Genomic DNA, 18,481 nt, shown 5'->3' with positions numbered 1-18,481 from the left:
GGGTCCAGCCTAAGCATCGACTGCTCTCTGCACAGTGCCAATTGAGAGAACAACTTCCCAGAGGGGCCAATGGACATGTGGCCCAAGTCTGGCCAGCAGGGCCCAGACTCAAGGAGAAGCTGTGGGTTGTTAACAGGGATTGTCTCGACATCAGTTTGGCACAATGTGCCTGCAGCTGCCGCTCACCTCTGCTCTTACTGTGACAGGATGTGCTGCTGCCATCGCAGGGATGCCAAAGGGTGTCAGGCACATGGAGCTGGCTCCATCCACATCCTGCTGTGACGCTGGACCAACGCCAACCACATGAGGAGTTTTTCCATAGGCAGTTGGGGTCAGTCCCTTCCATTTATTACGCTGCCACACCTGAAGAAGGAATAGATGGAGGGTGCGAACGCAGAGGGGACTTGTGACCATCACTGGGGATTGCTGCCTCTGGGGGGGCTCACCAGCATCCCCCCAGCCAGCCAGGGCATCACCACAGCCTCACTGCCAAGAGCCTGGGGCTGCTCTGGGTAGTGCCAGCAAGTCAGCTGGCACCTGGCACAGTGCGGGAAGACCTCCGGGCGACCCACCAGCCCTGTCCTCACATGCCAGCAACTCCTGCCTGCTCAGACAACACAACTCCCCCACATCTTCCTTCCAGCTGGAGGCATCCGTCCTCTCCATCTCTCAATGATGGGGTTGGACGCTTCAGTCCCAGGGATTTTAAAGGAACAACAAAACTGCGGGGAGCTGAACGGCCCTAAATCGGTTGCTAAAATTAAAAGCTGAAACTGAGCCACCAGCTAGGACTGGGGGGAGCATGCTGTGTGCTACATCCTCCTCGCTTCCTCACACACTCCACGCTCGGTGTGTCATCCCCACTTATCTTAGAACACGGGCGCTAGGTAGTCCTCAGAGGCTTTGCAATTCAGTTTGCACAGCACCCAGCGCCCTTCGGCATTCTCCCAGTTCAGCCACGAGACAGACTCCTTGCTGGGCCACCCCTCTGTCCCCGGCTCAGACTGGGAATGTCCTTGTTTCCATTCCTCTTTGCTCAGACAGCAGCTTCAGGTTAAACACCACTTCAAATCACCCATCTGAGCTGATAAAAGCAAAAAAAAAAGAGGCAGCCCTTCCTCCCAGGGCCAAGCATCTCCTGGGCTGCACTAGAAGTGGCGTGGACAGCAGCCTGAGGGCAATGTTGCCCCTCAGCTCTGCTCTTGTAAGACCCCACCTGATATATTGCCTCCAGCTGTGGAGTCCCCAGCATGAGACAGTCATGGACATGTCAGAGTAGATCCAGAGACCACAGAAACAGTCCAAGGGCTGGAACAACTCTGCTACGGAGACAGGCTGAGAAAGTTAGGGTTATCCAGCCTGGAGAGGAGAAGGCTTTGAGGAGCCCTAAAGTGTGCTTATAAGAGATGGAGACTTTACCAGGGCTTGTAGTGACAGGGCAAGGGACAGTGGTTTTAAAGCAAAAGCCAGAAGGTTAGATTGGACATATGGAAAAAATACCTTGTCCTGAAGGTCGTTAGGCACTGGAACACGCCGCCCAGAGAAGCTCTGGATGTCTCATCACTGGACATAGCCAGGTGTTCAAGGTCAGGCTGGATGGGGCTTTAAGCACCCTGCTCTAGTGAAAGATGTCCCTGCCCACAGCAGGGGGGCTGGACTGCATGGCCTTTAAAGGCCCCCTCCAAACCGAGCCCTGATTCTGGTCCTCCCTGCTAAGCCACAGCCTAACAATGGGAGACAGGGATGAAGCCTGGGTGCCCAGGGCTGCCCAATGAGGGGCAGAAGTCAGCCAGAGGCTGGGGAAGAGCCATCTGCCCAAGAGACAGCTGGGCAGAAGGGAAGACAGATTGCTGGAGGGAGAGGCAGGCAGACATGCTTTACACCAGTAATACCTCAAGCATCAAGGAAAGCCCAACATCTCAGCTTGCAGCTCCAGCAGGGTGCACATGGAGCCGGGCAGGCCCAGCCTTCCAGGGCGACAGCACCCGGAGCCAGCTCCAGCACACAGCCACCAGCACTGGGCTGCCAAGGGCTGTGGAACAGCTGCTGCTTCCCAGGCTGGAGAAACTCACATTTCAGAGGTGGTAAGACTGCTCCCACGCACGTGCACTTTACTTTCAAATCCTCTGGGGTGCGAGGTGTTTCAGAAACAGAAGGTGATATTATTGCAATCAAGAAAAGGCTGTTTCCATCAGCCAGTGGGAAAAACGAGTGGCACCACCAGCACTACGGCAGCGGAAAGCAAAGTCTCGCCAAAGGATAACAAATCCTCCAGGTAGCAGAATACTGAGCCTGGCAATTAGCACCTCCAACGTCATCAGCATCCCTGCCTGCCCTCGGCTCACTTCCCCTTCCCACGGCAGGCCCCCGTGCTGCCTGCAACCAGGACACACCGCCCTGCTGACGTGGCAGTGCCATGGCTTCAGGACAGACAGGAGAAAACCACCCCCGAGATCCTCTCCGCAGCAGTGAGAGGGAGTGGGAGTGCGTTTGGACCGTGGGAGCCGTGAAACACCGGGCTTGATAGGTGGGAGAGTTTTTCATTTTCACCTCAGCGAAGGCAGCCCGCCATGCAATTTACACCTTGCCCGCCCGCGCTTCCCGGGCCGAATCACCCAGCTGCTCCCATGGCTCCTCCGGGGCAGGAGCTGCGGAGTGGCAGCTGCCAGGCACGGACAAACTGCGAGGTAAAGGAATGAGCCCGGGGGTGTTGGTGGGTTCAGGAGATCCCAGCGCCCTGAGAGAGCTGGCAGGGACCAGGCACAGGCTCCCACGTCATGGCTGGCAGCTGCTGTCAGAGTCATGAACACTTTTCTCCTCCCTGGGATGGAGATTCCACCCTGTCCTCCAGCAAAAGGGAATAAGCTCCAGCCCTTCCTCGCTGCAGGCCCTGACACACTCTTGGACTTTCTCCTCTTTCAGCACCCACTTGAGCTGCAAGAGAAATCCTCCAGCACACAAAGGAGCATCCATCAGCTTCAGATACGAACCAGGTAGCAAGTCCCAGCGAGATAAAACCTTTCAGAAAGGAGCTGCGGGGGGCAGTCAGAGCCCCCAGCATGGGGGTAGGACAAGCCTGACAAAACTGCCAGCCTAGACATGCTCAGGTACATTAGTCCATGTGCTTCCAGGGATGTATCATACTGCCCCCAACTACGGGAATGTCACCTGCAGAATAAAGAGCAGATGGTGCAAACAAACACAATTCATGGGGCTTGGGTCCCCCCTGGTGTTACAGTTATTTGGCAGTAATTAGTCCTGGAACAGAGAGTTTCAGAAGTAAAGGAAACTTTTGCATTAAAAAAGATTAATTTTCCTAAAGACTCAGTGCTTTCCACTCCCAAGTTCTGCCTTGCTCCTGTATCCACCATGGATAAGCAAAGCCAGCTGGGGAGATGGTACTCACCAGCTTCCCAGAGCTCCACTATATGTTCTCATACTCTGCCTCCTACCCGACCCCACCACATCCCATTTTCTTCTCCTCCTTCCCCATCACAACCACACATGAGTTCCCTGAAGGGGACTTTGGTTTTAACCATTCTGAAAGCTCAAACACCGGATTTGCATCATAAAACAAGAAATCTGTGTAAATCCACATAATCTCTCCTCTCCTGAGGAATCAGTCTTGGGTTCCTGTCCCAGTTCATAGGAACTCCACACAGTGGGAGCACACAGGTCAACAGCTGCACACGAAAGGAGGCAGACGAGACTGTGGCAGAGGAGGACCACAGCTGGAGAGGGCTGCCTCTGCTGCAGAGAGCAGATCTCCAGGGACCAACGCTCTCCTCCCAGCCCTCACAGGCTGCTTCTTCAGCATTAATCACAATGCTGAAGGGGTTGATGCAATGATCTCTGCCATCACGGATGACTGGAACAATGCTAAATCGCTTTGCCTGCTCTGTTGCCTTGGCAAGGCTGCCAGGAGCAGCAGCTGTGGCAATTTCTCTGTCTCCTGTCAAGGCAGGGCCTTTCAGGAAAGGGATCATCATCCAAGAGCATCTCCTGTTGTCTTGCCTCAGTGAGGCAGCCCACTGCACTGCAGCCTCCCACCCTACATGGGACACCACACAGGTAAAAAGAGCCTCTTTAAAACTTGTGTCTTTGTCATGTTGCTCACAGGGAGAGTAAGTCCTAACCTAGAGTGACCTGCTCTGCCCTGCCACAAGACTTGTGGTGACAGATCTTCCATGGATAACTTGGAGATCTCCTCATCCAGGTGGACATTCCCAACCCACCTTGATGGCTTTTTCTCTTGGGCCACCATTCACTTGAGTACTTGCCCTTCTGCAACAGGAACGTCCAGACAAGCTGTAAGCTTGTGGTTCACAGCCTTCTCACATATGTCCTCACCCACAATGAGTCCTGTCATGAAATCCTCTTGCAGAGAAGTCAAAGCAACAGAAATGGAGCAGGAGCAGCAGTGCCTGGTGCCCACAGTACATGGGGGCTCTCAGTCTCCTGAGCCAAGGTCTGAACTGCCCCTTCCAAACCTCAACCCTTTCCTTTTGCTCTATGGATTGCAGGCATCTCTAGTTGTTCTTCCACAGCCTGTCAGTCACCAGGACAAACTCAGGACATGTGTCACATTAATGGCCCCAGGAGGAAAATGGAGGAGTGGAATAAATACCCTCCCCGTCCCTTCCTACCTCCTTGAACAACCTTGTCTTTCTGCAACGCCCCCAGTTCCCAGGCTTCATGGAATATATTTCACGATGAGCTAAGCTCAGCCTCACACCATCCCTTCACAGCTGAGAAAGCCAAAAAGGGAAGCTGAAGAACCTAACCTTGCTGAACTTGCACAGATAAAGCCACCAGCAGCCCAGGGCAAAGCCGCGATGCAACCGCCTGATTCCCAGACAAAATAGTCCTTCCCTTCCCACCCACAGGGACTTACTGTCAGGCTTATTGGCCTCATTTGGAAGGCAAGGAAGATCCAAAGAGGAAGATCAAGTGGGTTTCAGCCTGGTTTGCTGAGGAGGAATAGGGAAGATGATCACGACATCCATAAGCACATCTCAAATAAAACACGTTGGCAAATCTGATGTCAGAAAGCAAGTTTCCAGGACAGGAGGATCTTTCAAGCTATCAGCTAAGTGCAGCCAACAGTGGAGAAAGATTGCTTGAGCTCCTGCTCAGGGAAACCCTGAGCTCAGGCTTGACTTGGGTGACAGGGATCCCAACCAGGCTCTCTGCTGTAGGACAGACACCCCTGAGCCACTGGTCACCTTTGCTCACTGCTCCTCCTGCTCCTTCTTCCCTTGCCCCAGGGACAGATATCCCCATGTTTTAAAAGCAAGCCAGGGTCCGGGACAAGTTCCTTCCTGAATGTTTATAAAAGAACAAGAGGCATTTCCCCACGGGCCTCCAGAAAGCCAGCTTCAAACCCCGACATCCAAGAGCTTGCATCTCTCTTCCCCAAAAAACTGACAAAGGGCAAAGAGCCAACCTCACCCTGCGGGATGACAATACCCCCCGGTGAGCTCGGCTAATGAAGCCCCTGGAGCCCGCAGCCACCGCAGCCGCCGGCGGTAACGACTCGCCCGAGGAAATCCCAGCGCACACAAACAGCGCTGGCGGGCACACAGCAAAGGCACAGCCGGGCGGGCTGCCTGCAATGCGGGAGGAGCTGGGAACGCAGGGGAGGCGAGCAGGGGCTAAGGGAGGCGAAGGGAGGCACTGGGCAGATCCGTCAGGGCCAGCTCCAGGTGTCCCCGAGCCGCGACTCGCCACTTCAGCGGCCGCACGTGCCCGCACCTCTCCATCGGCCCTGCTGCGGGCGGGCACGGCGAGGCGAGGCCAGGCTGCCTTTCCTCTGCAGCTCCCACTTCTCCTCCTCCCCGGCCCACCAGGGGCCCGGCACAGGTCCCAGGTGGCTCATTACCTTGGTCTGGAGAGCAGAGCGCCTGCTGAGTGTGCCGGGCGTGCGGGGAGCCAGTGGCTGGCGCTGCCAGCAGGGACACAAGCCGAGTGCCTCCAAAGCCGGGCTCTTCTGCCGGCAACCGAGGCAGCAGGGGAGGGGAGCAGCTGCTTTCAGCGACCTTTGCAGTCTGGCAAATGCTCCTCTGCCAACAAAGGATCGTGAGTTTGACTGTGCAGATCAATCAAGAGGAGAAATCAAAGCAGTTAGGCAAGGACAGACCCAGCCTGACTCTGCCCTTCCACAAGGATCCCATATGTTCCCAGATGTGCTCCATGAGCCGGTAATGCTCCAGAGATGCATCACACCATTCAGCTTTCCAGATCTTTCCCTCCTGGGAAGCCAACTCCCCATCTGCACCACTGCTCTGCTCTCCCAGGCACCCCAAACCATACACAGCTCTGTGCAACACCATTGACCTCAGCACATCAGCCAAAGCTGCAGCCACCAGAGCTGCCCCAGATCCTCATTAGTGCCCTGAGACCTGGAGGTCATCCCTCCTCCTCCCAGTGCTGATGTCCCCCTCAGACTCTGGGTACCTGGAGGATGGGGAGGGCTTTCGGGGAGCGTATCTACACCTCTGCCCCCATCTGCCCTTCCCCAAGCTGCCACAGCTTGCCACGGGCAGGAAGTGTACTCTGCCTGCTGCAGCGCTGTCCCAGAAAGGCTGCTGGGTCTTGGATAGCAAGAGGGGAGGAATTTGGACACTGGTCCTCTGCCCCAGGACACAGCAGAAAGCCAGAGCTGTGCCAATGCTATGGGTCCCAAAGTAGGTCCCACCAGGAGACACGGCTTTGCAGGGGAACAGGTGGGAGATGAAGGCAGTGGCTTCTTGGGGTGGCAGGACCTGGGCAGAACAAATGAACTTTGAACTTGGCACCTAGAGGTGCGTGTGAGAGAGGAGGAGGAAGATGCAGGAACAGAGAGGAGTCGACGGCTGTGCTCCTCCGCTGTGAGTCCACAACATCTGGCAGCCCCTGAAGCCACTTCTGCTTTGCTCATTCCTGAACTGCTCGGCAGAGAAGTTCCTGAGCAAGTCTTTCTCCACACTGACCTCTTGATAAGCTTTTGCCAATTCACGGTCTGGTTACTGAATCGCTGGGAGGACCTTACCCCAAGCTGTGAATCCACACAGCGTGAAGAGCAGAGCAGCTGGCCCCAGCAGATGATAGATATCTACCTTCCTGCATGTCAAGGACCTGCCATCAGCTCCAGGCAGAAATAAACCCCAGAGTAAATGAGAGTAACCGGCCATCCAGTAGCAGGGAAAAAATGCAGGTGTCCACAATGGGAATGAGGCCATGGTTTCTGTCCCTGCAGCCTTTCCAGAGTGCCTTACAACCTTATGGAGTGGGAACAGAGCCCATCAGCAAATGCATGAAGCCAACAGGCAGCTGCAGAGAGGGCCACTCTGTCATCAGCTATGGCACATTCTCTTCATCCCCCAGGGCCATGACACCCCTTCAGGTTCCCTTTGAAAGGCAATAGCCCCCAGTGCCGTGCTGGGACTGGGGCTCCCAGACCAACCATTCTCCCAGCTGTCTTAGAGTTCCATCTTTGACCTTCAAGCAGCACCTTTGCCTTAGAGTCCATCTCACAGAGCCGTGAAGGGAAAGAGACACTGTAGCAACTTTAAATGTACCAGGAGATTTTTCTGGTTGGTGGTGTGTGGAATGGGGGAACAGAAGCAGAAATTTCTGGGGGTCCTGTGATGCAAATGTGCCCATCCACAAGTTATCACTGTGATAAGCAGCCAGAGCCAGGAATGCAGAGCAGTTACTAACTTGCTCTCCCCACTGTACTCAGCTCTGCCACCCCTCTTCATCCCTTCGGGGTTGTTATAATTCCTCACATTAGCAGAAGATGCAGGTAAAACCATCTGTCTGTGAGTGAGCACCTGGTGGTCATTGTACAAGCCGCCAAAAAAAAAAAATCATCCCAATTACTCCACAGTGACAGAAAGTCCCAGGCATCCTTCTGCTCTGAGCCTTTGAAATGTAAAGCCTCACTGTTTGGTGTCATTTAATTTGGAGCTCAGCCTCAGATCAGCAGAGCCTCACTGAGCTTTAGGAGGAAGCAGCCATGCAAAACACACATGTGCAAAATTCAGATGTCAGTGGCCTGGAAGACAAGCATACCCCAAGCCTCACCAGTGACTCCATTTTGTGGCTCCAGTGTCTCTCTTTTGCCATCCCAGGGCCAGAGGAGGCCGATTCTGTCCCAAAAGCTGTATGGAGACTCAGCTCCAAATCATTCCTAGTTTCTCTCTGGTACCCAGGAGAGGTGACCTCCCATCATCATCTCCCCTCTTAGGAAGGTTTGTTCCTCTCCTCCATGCTGGAAGCACATCCTTTTAGGACTGCAGACCCAGCCTAGCAGACCTGGCAGGGCAAAGGCATCCTACCTAAGGGAGAGCTTATCTACAACAAATCCAGCAGAAATGCATCTGCTCAAGCCAGGCATGAGCCTCTGCCTCCTCACACTCACCACAGCATTGAGGAGCCCACGAAAGGTGAATGTTGGGTGGGCTGGGGTTGGACTAAAGGCACTGGTCCATCAGCTGCTGATCTACTCTTGAGGGTAATGGGTACCTTCCATCTCTTACCAACACTGCATTGCACTAAATCCTGAGAGAAATCAGCTCAAGGGTGACAGAGGACAAGCACTGGCTCGTGCTCCCCAGGGAGCTTGGCCCCCTCTGTCCACTGTGGTCTGACAGCAGGGGAACAAACACCTGTCCTTGCTGCCATGCAATTGGAGAGGTGCCAGATGACCCACTCAGCACACTGGACACGAAGGTGAAGAGAACTGCCATGATCTGTCACTCACTAGGGATGGAGCAGGGGAAGCAGTACAGGAAGCTTGGACATCCCTGCCATGCTGCAGACCTCTATCAGCTGCCTCAGGGCAGTTCTAGTCTGGAGCAACCCCTTCCAGCTTCAGGGGTGAGTGGTGGAGTTACAAACTGCCAACATTTGTGTTACAGGCTCTGATTTTCCCCGGTATGGCTGAAGCACAGGCTGGAATAAGCTGCCACATGCTGGGAAAAAAAAAGGCACAAAAGGACTCCTGGAGCTGAGGGTTCACAGGCACCCCCGCAAAAGACTGCAAGCCAATAATTAAGCATAGCTCAACCTTCCTCTTTCAAGGAGCTCATAGACCAGTTTGCAAGCTGCTCTGGAGCCCTGCAACAGCTGAGGCAGCTGGATACCATGAAGATTAACCCAGTCCTGGCAAATCCAGACGAGTTCAGAAGGCCAGGATTTGGCAGCCTGTTGGGACAACACAAGTTGTCCTGACAAGAAACAGCCAGTGGGTGTTTGCTCCTCAAAGCAGGATGGGATGTACTGGCTGTATGTAGGTCTGAACTGAACCACTGCACCTCTCCATACCCTGCACCCACTCCCCAAAGGTTGTGAGTCCCCCTACAGGTCCAGGCGGAGCAACAGCCACCAGGCAACAGCACAAAGAGAGGAAAAGCAAAGCTGAGCTCATGAAAGCCTCCCCAAGATGTGAGCAGCTCCACAGACCTCCACACCTGTCATGGTCATGAGGCTCTGGACGCCTCCAGCCTGCTGCCTCTGCCCAGGGCCACCAGCACACAGCAGCATCAACTCCAACAGCATCCACAGGGCAGCAGCTGCTGCAGGCGGGCAGAGATGACACGGGTTTGTGTGTGTGTGTATCTCCCTGTCAAACAAAGAGACCCCAAGGGACTTTCAGTGTGACCCTTTCCTTCAGAGCAAACAGCTGGGCTCAGCCACCTCACTGGTGCCCCAGCCACCGGTGCAGCCCCAAAGCTGTGCCTTGCCTATGGCACACACGCTCTAGGCATGAGGAGGAGCAAGAACTGATGTTCTTTCGTCCCTGTGATCCGATCACCACCCAACTTCGTGATTCATCCATCCATATTTTGACTCGGTGCAGAAGAGAAATGTTTTCACTCTCCTGCCCTCCTCAAAGCAGGGCCTTTCCTACCATTTTATACATAACTAGAATCGAGAAAGTGCAAGTTAGTCACAGCACAATGGTCCCTTTTCTGGAGGTAAAAATGCCGCTGCTTTCAAATGTATTATCTGCCTGCTCCACAGGTTTCAAAGTGGGAGCTTCACAGCCAGGGAAACTGGGCCAACAGCATTTGTTGGAAAAGAGCAATATTTCTGTGAAGCTGTTCCGCATTTGATTGGGTTAATTTTGCTGTTTCTTAAGCCTGGCACAGCTGGCAAGGTCTGGCTCAGAGGGCTATGGGGAAGAACCTGTCCAGACAAAACTCATTAAGACCCAGCTAAATAATTACAGAGAGGCAGATCAATCTCATCCTTGAGTTAATTGACTAGCTGTCAAGAAGGGAAGACCCCAAGGTTCAGGACACTGTCGCTGCTGGAAAGAGCTGGACACGTCTCCAATGCCTGACAAAGAAAACCTTTTGAACTGACTGCATCCTCTGGGATTCTCTATAAATACATCTGGGGAGAGCATATGAATAGATCAAATCGATAAAGAGATCTGACAGAAAAGTACTGTAGTATTTTACTCTCCCCCCTTGCCCAAGGCAAACCATTTCAGTTCTTTCTCTTCCTTGGACACCCATATGAAATATCCCCGGCTTCTCCCGTGATCATTAATCCTCACTGCAAAGGAGAGGGGGAAGCAAATCTTTTGTCTGAGAAGATTCATCTCTGTGATAATTTTGCAAGGGTGAGCAAGTCATTACAAGGCTGCTCTCCCAGCTTTCCAAAGCAGCAGCTCAGGAGGGTGAGGTGGCTTCCTACTCCCTCCTGGGACGAAAATGCCCCCAACCAGGACCACTGATTGACAACCAACACTGGTCCAGGCTTTTGGTTGTTGGGCCATCAGGGATGCCCACACAGTTTGGCATGCATAGGAGGGCAGGCACTTGAAGTTCACTCTTCTTCCAGGAGCTGCCTTTGGAAACGCTCCTGAAAAAGGAGCTGGGATGGCAATAGGATCAAAATGCTGGATGTCACAGGAAAGCACCCATTGAGGCAGAGACCTGGGGCTGAGCTGCCAGATGGAGCAGCCTCGCCAGGGATGTGATGGAAGCCCCATCACCACAGGCTTTCAAGATGTAATTGGGTGCTAGATAACCACGCTCCCTTTCCCATGAATGGTTGTACCAGACTCTCTTTCCAGGTCCCTTCCAACCTGGCCTGTTCCCATTTTGTAATCAGTTAGAACTGGGAGGCCAAGTGGCAGGAGCCTGCATCCCACAGCAGCTGCTTCCCTGGAACCAGGACTCTCCTGCCTGCTGCTGGGACAGACTCTTGCACAGAGTCAACAAGAAGTTGAGGAAAACCCGGGTAATTTCACACATGCTACAAGCTGCAGAGGCAGGGAAGGAGCCTTTTAACTACCAAAGCTCAAAGTTGGTCAGCAAACCTTTCCTGCTCAAAGCAGCAATGCTGTCAGAGCTGCAGTTTTACACTTGCCCCTGTGCAATAGCTGAATAGCAGAGCCAAAACAGAAGCTGCACAGTTTGCTTGCAAGAGGAAAGGTGTGTGCAGGCACAAGGCAGCAGAACTGCAGGAATGGCACCAGCACAGGCTGGGAAACCAGCACACACTGACTGGTGCACACTGGCGTGCCTGGCACAGGTCAGTCCTGTCAGCACTGAACACGAAGCACGGGCAGTGCGAATTCACCGCCCACCTGCAAGGACCAGGGAGAAGTTGACAGCAGAGGAGTAGTGGCCTGGGGCTGCCACATTCCTCTGGGGAAACAGGGAAGTGGGGATGCCTGCTGCGAGTGGCAGGAGACGTGACGCAGAGCTCCCCGTATGTTCCATCAGCTGCGCGGGAGGAGCGCGTTCCCTGCAGACACAGGTTAAACGGACCCGTTCCGCTGACCGAGCCCACCCCGCTCCCAAGGTCCCCACGGCGCTGAACGACATTGCCCACCACACTCCCTTCCACCTGGCTCAGCTCCCAGCCTGACATCGTGGGCATCCTGCCCTCCCCACACTGAAGGCGAGGTCATTCTCGCTTGCAGGACTGAAACATCTTTGGATGGTTTTGTCGCTAAAAATATTTAATAACTAAGAGTCGCAGTGAATGCACGAGCTGATGTGATGTGACATCCAGCTGGGGGGTGCCAACCAGCAGTGAGCGGGCGGCCTCGCTGCAGAGAGCCCACTGAAAACCAGCTGTCAGTGCAGGTCAGCGAGAGATGAACGTGCCCGCAAAGGCACGGACACCTCGGGGTCCCTCTCTGCTTCCTGCCACTGCATGTCACTTTTTGGACAGGCTCGAGCTGGAGCACCACGGTGCCCACGCCTGCTCCTCCTGCCCAGCCCAAGATCCAGAGCTTCACTGGCTCCTGGCAGAGAGCACACACCAGCCAAGGGCGTTCTCTGGTGCTTGTCCTCAACATCAACCAGGCTGGTGGACAACCAGGAATGGTCCATGAACAGTGCACGAGCTACAAGTGACATGGCCTACAGCCCAGCTTGGGACCATGCAAGGGCTCCCAAAACACTTTTCCTGGACTCTGTATCCTTACTCCAAACGCCTGACAGCCCAAGGCCCATTGGCCTGTCAACCTATCAGCTCTGGTCTCGTCCTTGCCATCAACACAAGATGGACACATCAAATCCTCTATGACTCTCTAGGATTTTTTTCCCCCCTGTTATTATTTCATGTGTGAGGATCACTTACCAGCAGTGTCAGGTAACCTCCTGTCTTCTTGGGAACCCTACAGACCTACACCCAAGAGCACATGGGCTTAAACTGAAGGTCATCCCACCCAGCCAGGCAGCTGAGCCACCACCCCTATCCCCAGCACCCTCCCACAGTCACACTGGGGCATGGGAAGAAGGCATGAGAAGGATTGAGGGCTGCAGAAAGACACTGGCATATTCTGCAGGGTGACCCATTGATGCAAAGAGGAAGAACATAAACTGGATGAGTCTTGCCAGACCCACATGATGAGACACTGAGGGCAGCAAAGTCCCAGGTTAGTGGTGATATGTTCTGGATAGAGGTATCCTGCTCCTCCTTCTCTCTAGAGATATGGACATATGGCTTTGAGTGGCCCTGGCTCAGCACAGGCTCCACCTCAGGCAGTAGTCTTCAGCCTCTGGTCCACAGAGCTTGCAGGAGAGCAAAGGAGTTCATAAGGAAAAATGAAGCTGTGACTCAGGAACACAGGACTAGACATCTGTTAGTAATTCCTAGACCTCTGGAGGAAAATTCAGGCAGGAGTTGATTGGCTGAAGCTGCCACTGTGATCAGCTCTCACGCACGTGCAGACTGAAGCCTGAGCTGCTCACACACGACAAGCTGGCATTTAAAAATGCTTCATGCACAGAGCCTGAAATAAATAAACTAAATCATCCAGGAGAAAGAATTTAAGTGGAAAAACATCCCAATAATTGAGCCATTTTTGCAAATGTTTTATCTGCTCCCAACCCCCAAACCCAGCCTCCCAACACGGCAAAGCAAAAGGATGGCCTTTAAAACACAAACCACCTGGGATGGGAACACAGCTCCACAGACCTTCATTTAAAACAGCTGGGAGAAAAGGATTTTCAACAGATCTGAGCAAAGGCAGCAGGCTCAGCAGCATAGCCAGGAGAGCCAGAGGGGAAAGATGAGTGCAGCCTCACAAGGGCACTGAGGCTCAGCTGCCATAAAGAACCACTTAGGCTCCCAGCTGCCCCCAGACAGAAAGGCATCCACGTTACAGAGCTGTTTGGGACACTAGGTAGGGGAGCAGAGTCTGAAGGATGGCACACATCCCAGACAGGTCAGCCAGGGAAAACCTCAGCAGCACCAGTGAGAAGGGAGGAGTGTTCACTGAGTATTTCTGTACTGAATTTGGGACAAAGTCAGACGACGTGGGCAGAGCATGCGGGTGAAATGTTTGCTCTTCCATGACAAGATAAAATACATGGCTCACAGGCCCATTCTAACATGCTGAAGTCCCTGCTGACAAGCTGTCCACATGTCAAAGGGTGATCTCTGGCCAGCTGGAGATACTAAAACATCCCAGGAGAGACAGCAGCCTGTACCTGTCAACATTCAGTGGGTAAATAGCTGACTTGAACAAGCACAGACTGGCCAGGCAAAGACAGCCAAGGCAAAGTATACGGATGGCTGCAACTGGGCCAGATCACCAGGAAGCAAAGGAGATCAGCATAATTAATGCCAACCACTCGTTTACAGCTGTCAGATCCTGTTGGCAAATATGATTTATTTTTGTGGGGAGGGCGGGCTTGACTGATAAAACAAACCAGCACTCGTGCCATTCAATCAAGCTCAGAGAAGACGTAGGACTTGGCATCATTTCCCATCTTTAATCGAGGAACTACAACTCCATCAAAGGGCAGAGGCACATGTTTGAAGTTGCTATTAGCTGGCTCAGAACAAACCCAGGACTGGGGGTCTGTGGCAGGGGACAAGATCTCCACCAGAGATTCATGTGCCACAGCAGTATGACCATTGCTGAAATAAAGCATCTGTTTGAGCTACTGACAAGTCACAGAACTTTCTAAGTACAAAACAGGTCCAAACAAGAAACCAGAAATTAAGGCCAGAAAATATGGAAAGCACTAGAAAACACGGCAACTTTTCAAGCTTTGTATATTTAGCTTAGCAAAGAGAGAGGCCAGAGGTGACCTCATCCTAAACTGCCATAGCTGACAAGGGAGCAAAGCCTGCTCCAAGCTAATGGCCCAAGGAATAACACATTTCCCTGGCTGTAAACAGGAACAAGCCATGTCTTTCTAGCACCTTGTGGAGCTCCTTTTATGGAGAGCTGAGGTGTGGAGGAACATGACAGCGTCTGTCAGGCAGGAGCCAACCTGATAGTCTCCCAAATCTCTCCTAGCATCACTCAGCCACTGCTGCCTGAGATCTGCACTGCAAAGGGATGATTCACAAGCCCATGGAAGTGGGATACTTGTGATTACAGAGCCCAGGGGGAGGAAAAAAACTGGGAGTTTTGCTGAAGTTGAAGGACACCTTTACAAGACCATCTAAAGACATAAAACCCCAGTTTTCCAAGTTAGGCAGAGTCAGAGCTTGAGGTCAGTCAGCTGGTGCTCTGGAGGGTGCAAGGCAGCCAGGATGTTACTGGCATCCCTCCACTTCCACATCCTCCTTGGATGAAGAGAGCACAAAATTGACCCAAAAAACCCACAGAAAGAGGACAGGTTGAACGAGGCACTTCCAGGGCTGCAGTGGGAGACACCTGGCAGCTCTGCCTTGGATGCAATTAGCCACCTCTCCAGCTGCCAGAGGAGATCAACAGCCAGGAGGTCTAAGCCCACCCACCCAGCAGTGCCCATTAGATGCCAGAAAGGATGCAGAGAGATGCAGGGACACACAGCCCACCACAGAAAGCCCAGTATACCTAAACCAGAAGAAACACTCCTTGAAATGGCAGGAGGAGAATAACCCACTCCCAGAGCTGTCAGAAAGGGTCCCTGCCAGAGAAGAGCTTTCTCCTTTGCTCCCAGGAGTTGGGAGTGCCAGGTCTGACAGGCAGCTGTGTTGTGGGCCAGGAATGCACATCCCAGGAAAGCAGGGCACACCTGCCTGGAGGCAGGGAGAAGCAACATCAGAGGTTATTAGGGAAGAAATGCTTTTAAGGGACACTAAATAACCCCAGCCTATGCCTTAAATAACCCATGTTCAGAGTAATGAGCCAGCAGCCTCTCCTGGGCTCCTCATAAGGTGATTCTAGACAGTAAGTCACTGCCAGCCTGCCATCCCTGGGGAAGGATGTCCTCTTACCTGCCAAGGATGGCTGCAGCCATTTCCCCACAGCTCCCAAAAGCCATGCCTGCACCCAGAGTCTCAGGGAAACGCCAGCTCCTGAGCTCACAAGAGCCGGGGGGGCAAAGATGTATGCTGCAAGGACAGCCTGGACATGAGACCTCCTGCTCCATGCCAGCCCACCTCCCTTCCACCCTTAATGAAAGGAGACTCATTATTATTAAAAGAATTCTCTTCGTAAATTATTGTTCAAAATTTGTTTTTAACTTTTCCTGTCCCTCCAAAGCAGCAGCAGACTGGGAAACACAAAGTCAAGACTGCTGAAAGCCAGCACCACTGCACCCTCACTGCTTGGGAAACATGAGCCACAAGCATTCCTGTTAACTTCTGCACAGCACCAGCAAGCCCAGAGGGAGCCACACATCTCATCCACATCCACCAACCTTCAGGACTAGATGTCCCCAAGCTAACCTCATGGGAAGCCATGGGAAGGCTTCTTTCAACTCTGCCCCAGACTTCCCCACCACCTCTCACTGTCCTCTTTCCTCAGCTGGACCCCAAACCCTCAGCTCCTTTGCCCTACACGCCCACCTCCAGTCCCCTTCTCCTCCCATTCCTCTTCTCTATTTTTCAGCCTCTCCAAAGCTTTCTCTGCCCTCCCTCCCCACCTTGCAACCCTCTTTGGCCTCCTTCAGCTCCCTCTCCATCTCCTGCTCTCCCACAACTTCTTTCTAGGACTAGGCAGCCATGTCATCCTCCCCCCACTTCCTCTAATTCCCTCTCTCCACGGGAGCAGGCATTTCAACCCTGCCACTGAGTCCCCCTTTCATGCCTCATGGCTTTTGCCATCCCACCTGCTGGGATGGGAGACCTGTGGGGGACCTGCTCTTGGCAGGCCTGACCCCCAGCTCTCATTAACAGCACCCTTCCCAAAGCAGGCACACAGGAAATAAATAAATAAATAAATAAATAAAGCAAATCTGTCTCGCTACTCTCTCGGGTTGCTTAAGGGAGTTGGGCTCTGGGGGTGGGATGAAGGATGCTATTTGGAGAAGCTGTCTCCATGGCAACCCCCATTCCCACCACCGAGCGGGCACAGGTCACCTGTTTCCATGAAAGTTTCCCCCTTCCCTCCCAATCCCTCCACCCCAGGAAATGCCAGAACAGCCGCAGGGGTGCAGACAGTCCAGTCTGAGGGAGAAGCAGCAACGACACGAGAGAAGCAGCAGGGATGCTGCTGGCACGGCTGCAAACAGCCTCCCAAGTCCCCTGTGAAGAAAGAGACTCACACTGAGAAAGGCAGGGCATCCCCCGCAGTGCAGTGTGCAGGGAGCAGCAGCACCCACTCCCCTCTGCCCCACCTGGCATGGCAAATCCACCCTCTCCCTGCCTGTGTCCCCACGGTCATTGCCAGTTGGGCAGGGGGGCCCTGCTCTGCTGCAGGACATTTGGACAGACGCAGGCACCCTGACCCACGTGCTGCTGGGACTGGGGCAGAGATCAAAATGTGTCCCCTCCCTCTGCACGTGGCTGTGGGCGCTGCGCTTCCATTTGATTTCAGTTATTTTAATTCGAAATTGGCCGCTCCCATTAAACACTCCCAGATGCTCCCAGAATGACCTACGGTTCCCTTTTTAGCTCTAACAACTCCATCTCTCATGCGACAGATGCGCTGCCGGGACCTTTCCCCAACTCAGGCAACGTCAGCCCGGTGTCTCCGAGCACTCCCGCGGCCAACCTGATGCTTCCGCCTGCGCCAGCCCCCTCCGTGCACGCCCGCGCGTCCGCCACAGGGCTGGCAGCAGCGCCCGATGCCCCCGCAGCAAAACAGCCGGCACAGCTCCAGGAGGAGACACAGAGGATGGAGTGAGAGGATAAGAACAGGGAACTGCTTCTGCTCTCCAGATCGGGGGGAAGCAGCAGTGGCGGTGTCACCTACTGCCAGTGTTAACGCATCTTCCACCAGTAGCAGCGGGCAGCTCCCTGCGGCTGGGGTGGACAAGAGGGTCGGCAAAGAGGCCCCAGCTGAAGTTCCAGGATTGGCACCCAGGCAGCCATCCTGCAGCACAGCGCAGGCTGGAGGGATTCACACGGTTCCTCCACAAGGCTGGGAGTTTCGCCAGGAAAAGCAAGTTTATAAATAGTGTGTTTCAACACGAACCAACGAAAGCGTCAGAACTCGACAGTCAGATAAGCTAAGGGCTGAGCACCGGCCCCTCCACAGCATCCGCCCCCACTGGGAAGGACAGTCCCTTCCCTCCATCATCCAGCTGGCTGGGACCTTCCTTGCTCTCTGGAAAGCCTGCATCTGGAGGTATCTGTGTCAGATATGCTGCTTAGGAACACCCTTGCCACGGCTGCTCTGGTTGCCAGAGCAAGGCAGCAGAGCTGGCTTCAAAAAGACCACAAGCAGCAGGGGTGGCCACTCAGGGGCAAGGGCAAACACAGCAAACAGCAGCCAGCTGCCAGCCAGGGCCAAGAGCAGCAAATTTCAATGTATTGCTTGAAAAGAAGTTTTCATAAGCCCACAGGCCAGAAAGTTTCTAACTTCTCCTCCTGTCCCTGAAGAAGACAGCTGCCCCACCGGTGAGGCTGGCACTCAAAACAGAAGTTCCATGGCATGAAGCATTACACTGAAGGGCCCATACCTGCCAGATCCTAACAACAAGAAAGAGACTCAAGGGGAAAATCAGCTTTTATCTCTGCTTTAAGGAGAAAAGCAGCAAGTTATTAGATGAGAACTTGCTTCTCATAAACACAAAACAGCAGAAAAGACACCCCTGTGCCCACCAAGCGAATGGAAGGACATCCCTGCTGGGGAACTACC

The 18,481-nt window shown here is 53.7% G+C and overlaps 1 protein-coding gene across 3 annotated transcripts in view; it reads right to left on the bottom strand.

The window, feature by feature from the left end:
- The window catches only part of TEX264 (testis expressed 264, ER-phagy receptor), a 39,876-nt gene that overhangs the window by 12,778 nt on the left and 8,617 nt on the right, over positions 1-18,481 (bottom strand). The window lies entirely within an intron of this gene.

This window comes from Corvus moneduloides, chromosome 11 (assembly GCF_009650955.1).
Source record: "Corvus moneduloides isolate bCorMon1 chromosome 11, bCorMon1.pri, whole genome shotgun sequence".
NCBI lineage: Eukaryota > Metazoa > Chordata > Aves > Passeriformes > Corvidae > Corvus > Corvus moneduloides.
Note: the sequence above shows the minus strand (reverse complement) of the source record. Positions and strands in the feature narration are given on the sequence as shown.